The sequence below is a fragment of the Ornithorhynchus anatinus genome, chromosome 8 (genome assembly GCF_004115215.2).
Source record: "Ornithorhynchus anatinus isolate Pmale09 chromosome 8, mOrnAna1.pri.v4, whole genome shotgun sequence".
Taxonomy (NCBI): Eukaryota; Metazoa; Chordata; class Mammalia; order Monotremata; family Ornithorhynchidae; genus Ornithorhynchus; species Ornithorhynchus anatinus.
Window position 1 is genome coordinate 3,397,558 of NC_041735.1, and position 7,830 is coordinate 3,405,387.

The 7,830-nt window shown below is 50.4% G+C and overlaps 1 protein-coding gene across 2 annotated transcripts in view; it reads right to left on the reverse strand.

Moving 5' to 3' along the window:
• CGNL1 (cingulin like 1) overlaps positions 1 to 7,371 on the reverse strand; it is a 70,977-nt gene extending 63,606 nt beyond the window's left edge. Inside the window, exon 1 of one of the 2 annotated variants that reach the window (XM_029070216.2) lies at positions 7,320 to 7,371. The gene's annotated coding sequence lies outside the window, so the exon portion shown is untranslated. Of the gene's footprint in view, positions 1 to 5,653; positions 5,850 to 7,319 lie in introns of those variants that run through there. The other variant, XM_029070217.2, reaches the window with a different exon arrangement.
• Between the last annotated feature and the right edge of the window lie 459 nt (positions 7,372 to 7,830).

Genomic DNA, 7,830 nt, shown 5'->3' on the forward strand with positions numbered 1-7,830 from the left:
GGCGAGATAGATGAGATCGAGGTAGTGAGCCTCCTGTGCTCATTATCAACTTGGACAGGCTTCAGTCCTCCCAGCTGCCAAGGCTCCCGGGTGCTCACCGACACTGGTTCAAGTGCTCCTGACTACCCTGGCCCCATGCTCGTCCAACACAACACACATTGCTCACAATGACTAGCCGCAGGGCTCCGGGCCATTATGGGACCCATAACAATGGATATGCAATACATTTCCTCTGGACATGACCTGTCAGTTGGGATCCAACAGGGATGGTGAGGGCAGAAAGGGACCCTCAGGGCATCCCCAAGGAGCAGGTCAATGCTCCCACCCCCACTCCAGAAACCCCAGGGTTGGCCCAGGTCCTCCAGAGGAGACGCCTAGAGGTCTCCCACAGTCCCCTGCCCCAGCACACTCCGCTCCACAATCCTCTGCTCCGGCGTCCTCTGCTCCACAATCCTCTGCCCCGGCACACTCCAAGTTCACTAGCTTTCGTTTGGGCTCCAAACTGGTTCTCCCATTGCTCCCCCGACCTCTCCACCTTAGCACCTCATCCTGAGGGAATTGGGGTACTAGAGCCCATCCCAGCCAGGAGCCCCACGCCCAGAATTATCCCCAGGAGGTATGCTCCCCCTCCAATCAATCATATTTATTGAGCACTTACTCTAAATAGAGCACTGTATTAAGCACTTGGGGGAGTACAATATAACAAAGTTGGCAGACACATTCCCTGCCCAAAACGAGCTTGCGGCCTAGAAGGGGAGACAGACAAATAAAGATATGAGTGTAAATGTTATGGGGATGGGTGGAAGGGTGAATAAAGGCAGCAAGTGGGGGGAAGGGTAGGAGCCAGAATGGTTTCACCTGTAGCCCTAGCCCTGTTACACCACTAATAGGCCTAATGCCGCCAGCCCTCAGGTAGGCAATTGCTCATTGTCTGTTTCAATCAATCAATCTTTTTGTGCCACATACTGTACTATACGCTGGGGTAGAAACAAGCTAATCAGACTGGACACAGGACTTGTCTCACAGTCTTATTCACCATTTTATAGATGACGTGACTGAGGCACGGAGAAGTTAAGTGATTTATCCAAGGTCACACAGCAGACAAGTGGCAGAGCTGGGATTACACTCACACCATTCATTCAATTGTATTGATTAAGCGTTTACTTGTGCTGAGCACTGTACTAAGAGCTTGGGAAAGTACAACACAACAATAAGCTCTGAGTGGGAAGGGATCTCTCTTTTTTGATGAATTGTACTTTCCAGCGCTTAGTACAGTGCTCTGCACACAGTAAGGGCTCAGTAAATACGACTGAAGGAATTAACAATAAACTGTGACATTCCCTGCCCACAACGAGCTCACGGTCTAGAGGGGAGACAGACATCAATATAAATAAATAAAATTACAGATATGGACATAAGTGCTATGGGGCTGGAAGGCGAGGCCACGCTCTATCCACCATCAATCAAGCAACCCTTTATACTGAAGGCCTGCTGCGTGCCAAGCAATGAACAAGAGCACTTTGTGGGTAGGGAACACCTACCAACTCTGTTGTATCTCCTAAGTGTTTAGTACAGTACTCTGCACATAGTAAACAACAAATACCATTGATCAACTGACTGATTAATTGGCCCTTAACAATGCCCCCTCTAGACCGTAAACTCCTTGTGGGCAGGGAAGATGTCTTCCAGCTTGGCTGTACTCTTTACTTTTCCGAGCACTTAGTACAGTGCTCTGCCTGCAGTAAGCGCTCAATAAATACGATTGAATGAATTAATAACTGTTGGTATTTGTTAAGCACCTACCATGTGCCAGGCACTGTACTGAGCACTGGGGTACATACAAGATAAGCAAGTTGGACACAGTCCCTGTCCCACATGGGGCTCCTAGTCTCGATCCCCATTTTACACCTGAGGAAACTGAGGCCCAGAGTAGTGAAATGACTTGCCCAGGGTCACACACAATACAAGTGGTGGAGCTGGAATTAGAACCCAGGTCCTTTCTGACTCCCATGCCTGTACTCTATCTACTACACAGCACAGAATAAACACCACCAGACTTTTTAGTTTTGTTATCATTAATATTAATAATAAAGGGGTAAAACTCAAATTGGTCTTTTTCTCTTTTTTAATCATTAACAGGCCTTGTAGGGGTGGGGACCTAAATTTGGAATCACACAACTAAGTGAGTTTGGGATTATGCAGGCATTCCAAGATCTGCTGACTCTATTAACTAGATTCTGGCTGGAATCAGAGACTTGGCTATTTAGTAATTCCCCCCTCCACCAGAGCGGATTGTGGGTGGGCGGAAGAGACCTTCCCTTCCTCCCTGGACCCCCCCCCCCACAGCCTCTCCACCACCACCTCCCTTTTCCCCTGGCCCTCCCACTTGGAGTCAGTAAATCAACTGCATTTATTGAGCGCTTACTGTGTGCAGAGCACTCTACTAAGCGCTTGGAGAAAAGATGGCTTTTCAGATTCCCTTTTTGCAAACATGCATCGGATAGAGTTCAATCTCGCTGCCTCCTCGCAGGATGTGAAAAAGAGGGTTGTTTTGAACGAAGCCCCTCCTAACCTAACCTACATTTAGGAAGCTCTTCGCCCTTTGAGTCCAGAGCCCAGACAATTAAAATAAAGACAGGTTTCACTCTGGTGGCCTCCGGGAAAATCAACAGAAAAGGAGATTGGCCCCAAATGGGCCTGTTTTCCCAAAAACAGGTCTTACCAGCTGACCCAATCTATCGATGGCATTTATCGACTGCCTACTGAACGTAAATCACTGAACTAAGCACTTCGGAGAGTAGGGCAGGAGCAAGACAAAGGGAACTGCCCTCTAGGAGTTTACAATTGAAAGTTCCCTAGTCATATTTATTGAGCGCTTACTGTGTGCAGAGCACTGTCCTAAGCACTTGTGCACAGAGTTTACAGTTAGCTTAGCATTCCAGGCCTCCAACTGGAGGTTTTGGGAGTAGGGGAGTGAATTTTGTTTTGTTTTGTTTTGTTTTTGCGGGACAAAAGGACCATAAAATTCCCAGCCCCAGCCCCAAAACCCTCATTCTTGCCTAGAAGTCTAGTCCTTCAGGAACTGATACAAAGTCCCCAACCTAGTACTGAATGCTATTTGTGGCGTGTGTATCGGGTGGGTGGGTAGAGGGGGCTCCACCAAACCATCTAAGCTAATTAAAAAAAGAGAAGCAGCATGGTGTAGCTGCTACAGCACGGGCCGGGGCGCCAGATGGCCCTGGGTTCTAATCCCAGATCCGCCACTAGTCTGCTGTGTGACTTTAGGCAAGGCACTTCACTTTTCTAGGCCTCAGTTACCTCATCTGTAAAATGGGGATTGAGACTGTGAGCCCCGCAAGGAACAGGGACTGTGTCCAAGTCGGTTTGCTTGTAACCACCGCAGTGCTTAGTACAGTGCCTGCCAAATAGTAAGTGCTTAACGAATATCATTATTATTATTACTAATAAAAAAAACCCCAGCCCATTATGGGTCCACTTAATAACTTCCTCCCCTAGGCTTAGGGCAGAATTCAGCCCTCCTGAGGCTGTCAATCAATCAGGAATCTGACCCCTGGGCAAAACCTCCTTCCCACCCCCCACAATTATCTGCACAACCTCTGGTTCCTTCTGACCCCCAAACGTCCCCTAATCCAGCCTAGTTTCCCTCCAATTCCTGGGGCTTTCAGCCTACCAGAAAGCTCTTGGCCGTATACCGGAAAATGTTAGTAACTCCTGACAGCTCAGCACTTACCCTGGGCCAAGCAGTGTGCTAGAAACAAGATGATCAAATCGGATACAGGCCATGCCTCACACAGGGCTAAAAGGGAGGGAGAACTGGTATTTTGTTCCCAATTTACAGATGAGGAAATAGAGAGGACCTGGCTCTGCCAGTTGCCTGCTGTGTGACCTTGGGAAAGTCGCTTAATTTCTCTGTACCTCAGTTTCAACTGTAAAGTGAGAAGCAGCGTGGCTCAGTGGAAAGATCGTGGGCTTTGGAGTCAGAGGTCATGGGTTCAAATCCCAGCTCTGCCACTCATCAGCTTTGTGACTGTAGGCAAGTCACTTCACTTCTCTGTGCCTCAGTTACCTCATCTGTAAAATGGGGGTGAAGAGGGGGAGCCCCACGTGGGACAACCTGATTCCCCTGTGTCTATCCCAGCGCTTAGAACAGTGCTCTGCACATAGTAAGCGCTTAACAAATACAAATACCAACATTATTAAAATATCTGTTTTCCTTCCTACATTGTGTGAGTCAGGAACTGTGTCCAATTTGGTCATCTGATTTCTAGCACACTGCTTGGTGCAGAGTAACAGCTTAATAAACCAGAGGCTTAGACCAGTGTCCGGCGCAGAGTAAGTCACTGATAAACCAGAGCCTTAGAACAGTACTTGGCACATAGTAGGTGCTTAACAAATAGCATAATAACTAATTATAATTATTTAAATGACTTGTCCAAGGTAAACCAGACCAGGGGCAGGAGCAAGACCTAGAATCCAGGTCTACTACATGTCTACTAACTGTTGTATTATTCTCTCCCAAGCGCTTAGTACAGTGCTCTGCACACAATAAGCGCTCAGTAAATATGATGAATTGACTGACTGATGCAGGTCTCCTGACATCCAGTTTGATGCTCTTTGGGCCACAGGGTGTCCCCTCACCTCTTTTTTCCCCCGGATCGTGGAGGACAGGGAACGTGCCTATTAATTCTGTTACACTGCCCTTTCCCAAATGCTTAGTACAATGCTCTGCACACAGTAAGTGCTCAATAAATACGACTGGTTAATCGATACTGGTTGATCGATACCCAGGGTGGAGGCGGCAGCATGGCCTAGTGGATAGAGCAAGGGCCTGGGAGTCAGAAGGACCTGGATTCTAATTCCAGCTCCACCACTTGTCTACTGTGTGACCTTGGGCAAGTGACTGCACTTCTCTGTGCCTCGGTGACCTCATCTGTAAAATGGGGATTAAGACAGTGAGTCCTAGGTGGGACAGGGACTGAGTCCCAACCCCATTATTTTGTATCTACCCCAGCGCTTAGAACAGTGCCTGGACAGAGTAAGCGTTTGACAAATACCACCATTCATTCATTCAATCAATCGTATTTACTGAGTGCTTAATGTGTGCTGAGCACTGTACTAAACACTTGGAAAGTACAATTCGGCAACTGATAAGAGACAATCGGGCAGTGACAGTCCAGAACGGGGGAGACAGACATCAAAACAAATGAACAGGCATCAGTAGCATTCATTCATTCATTCAATAGTATTTATTGAGCGCTTACTATGTGCAGAGCACTGTACCAAGCCCTTGGAATGTACAAATCGGTAACAGATAGAGACCGTCCCTGCCATGGACAAAAATAATAATGGTATTTGCCGAGTGCTTACTGTGCCAGGCACTGTCCTAAGCACTGTGGTGGATACATTCATTCATATTTATTGAGCACTTACTGTGTGCTGAGCACTGTACTGAGCACTTGAAAAGTACAATACAGCAACCAAGAGAGACGATCCCTGCCCGCAAGGGGCTCACAGTCCAGAGTGACAGGCAAAAATCGGGTTAGTCACAGTCCCTGTCCCATGTGGGGCTGACAGTCACTATCCCCATTTTACAGATGAGGTCACTGACGCTCGGAGAAGCGACGTGACTTACCCAAGGTCACACAGCAGGGACGAGCTCTAGATGGCCACTGACTCCTCCCTGGCTAAATCCGGCAGGTAAACACGGTGCACGCGGGATTAGGCTTGGGAGTGCAAGGCTGTCATTAGCCAAGGATAAAGCCGGGTCCACGAAGAGTCACACCAAAGCCCAAAGCCCTCACCCACGGTTCCTTCCAACGCCCAGCCGGGGGTGGGGGGCTGGGAGGGTCAGGCTGGGGGGGTCCTTTCTTGCAACATGAAGAGAAAGACAAAAACTGTGAAAACAAGGGCTTCTCTGTGGCGGGCGGCCTGCAAACACCAACTGCAACCAGGCCCTCCTGGAGCAGAGCCTTTATTCCCGAAAGTCCGGGCTGGGCACCGCAGAGGGCACCAGAAGGGGATTAATTAATTAACTGCGGCATTTTGTTAAGCGCTTACTATGTGCCAGGCACTGTACTAAGCGCTGGGGTGGATCCCAGTCCCTTGGCCCACGTGGGGCTCACGGTCTCCCATCCGTGAAACCCCAATAGAGAAGCAGCATGGCTCAGTGGAAAGAGCCTGGGCTTGGGAGTCATAGCTCATGGGTTCGAATCCCAGCTCCAGCGCTTGTCAGCTGTGTGACCTTGGGCAAGTCACTTAACTTCTCTGTGCCTCAATTACCTCACCTGTAAAATGGGGATTAAGATTGTGAGTCTCATGTGGGCCAACCTGATGACCCTGTATCTCCCCCAGCGCTTAGAACAGTGCTCTGCACAGAGTAAGCGCTTAACAAATACCAACATTATTATCCCCATCTTTACAGATGGGGTCACTGAGGCCCGGCGCAGGGAAATGACTTGCCCGGGGTCTCACTGCAGACATCGCGTGGGGTCACCGGAGGGGGGGTTAATTCATTAAGGAGGGTATTTGTTCAGCGCTTACTCTGTGCCAAGTGCTGGGGTGGATCCCAGCAAATCGGGTGGGACACGGTCCCTTGCCCCACGTGGGGCTCACAGTGTCCATCCCCGTTTCCAGGTGAGGAAACTGAGGCCCAGGACAGTGAAGTGACTGGCCCAAGGTCACACAGGAGATATCACGGGGGGGGGGGGCGCGTGGGGAATGCCGAGGCCCGGGAGGGAAAAGGAGAGACGCCCCTTCCCTCCAAAAAAAAAAATTAAAAATAAAACCTTTGTGGGTTTTTTATTTAACCCTTCGCGTCCCGGCCCGGCAGGAAGGGTTGGGGCGGGGGAGGAATGGAAAGCAGGGGCATAATAATAACGATAATAATGGTCTTTGTTAAGCGCTTCCTATGTGCCAAGCACTGTTCTAAGCGCTGGGGGAGATGCGACCATAATAATAATGGCATTTGTTAAGCGCTTACTATGCGCAAAGCACTGTTCTAAGCGCTGAGGGTTATCGGACCGTCCCACGTGGGGCTCACAGCCTCCTTCCCCCCCCTTTCCGGAGGAGGTCACCGAGGCCCAGAGAAGCGAAGCGGCTTGCCCGAGGTCACACCGCAGACGAGTGGCGGGGGGCGGGATTGGAACCCAGGTCTGGGTTTAGGGCGAGGGGCAGGGAATGCCCCATCCGGCGCTCTGGGGCGCAGCGGTTGGCACAGAGTGAGGGCTTCGCCAAGAGGGCGGGGATGGAGGGGGGGCTGTGATGGGGGGGGTCCCCCCTTTGGCTCCGGGGACACTCACCGCAACGCTGCGCTCCGCTCCGGCTCCGGATCCCCGCCACCAGCAGGACCCACCCCCGGGCACCGCCCCCCAAGCCCGGGCACCGCCCCCAATCCCGGGCACCGCCCCCAACCCGCCACCCAGGGGACCCGGGGGGGGACACCCAGGATGGCGCAAATGTTGGTATCTGTTAAGCGCTTACTATGTGCAGAGCACTGCTCTAAGCGCTGGGGGAGATACAGGGTCACCCGGTTGTCCCACGTCATTCATTTCATAGTATTTATTGAGCGCTTACGATGTGCACAGCACTGGACTAAGCGCTTGGAAGAAGAAGAACGTTGGTATTTGTTAAGCGCTTACTCTGTGCAGAGCACTGGACTAAGCGCTTGGAAGAAGAAGAAGAATAATGTTGGTATTTGTTAAGCAGCTGTGTGACTGTGGGCAAGTCACTTCGCTTCTCTGGGCCTCAGTTCTCTCATCTGTAAAATGGGGATGAAGACTGTGAGCCTCATGTGGGACCACCTGATGACCC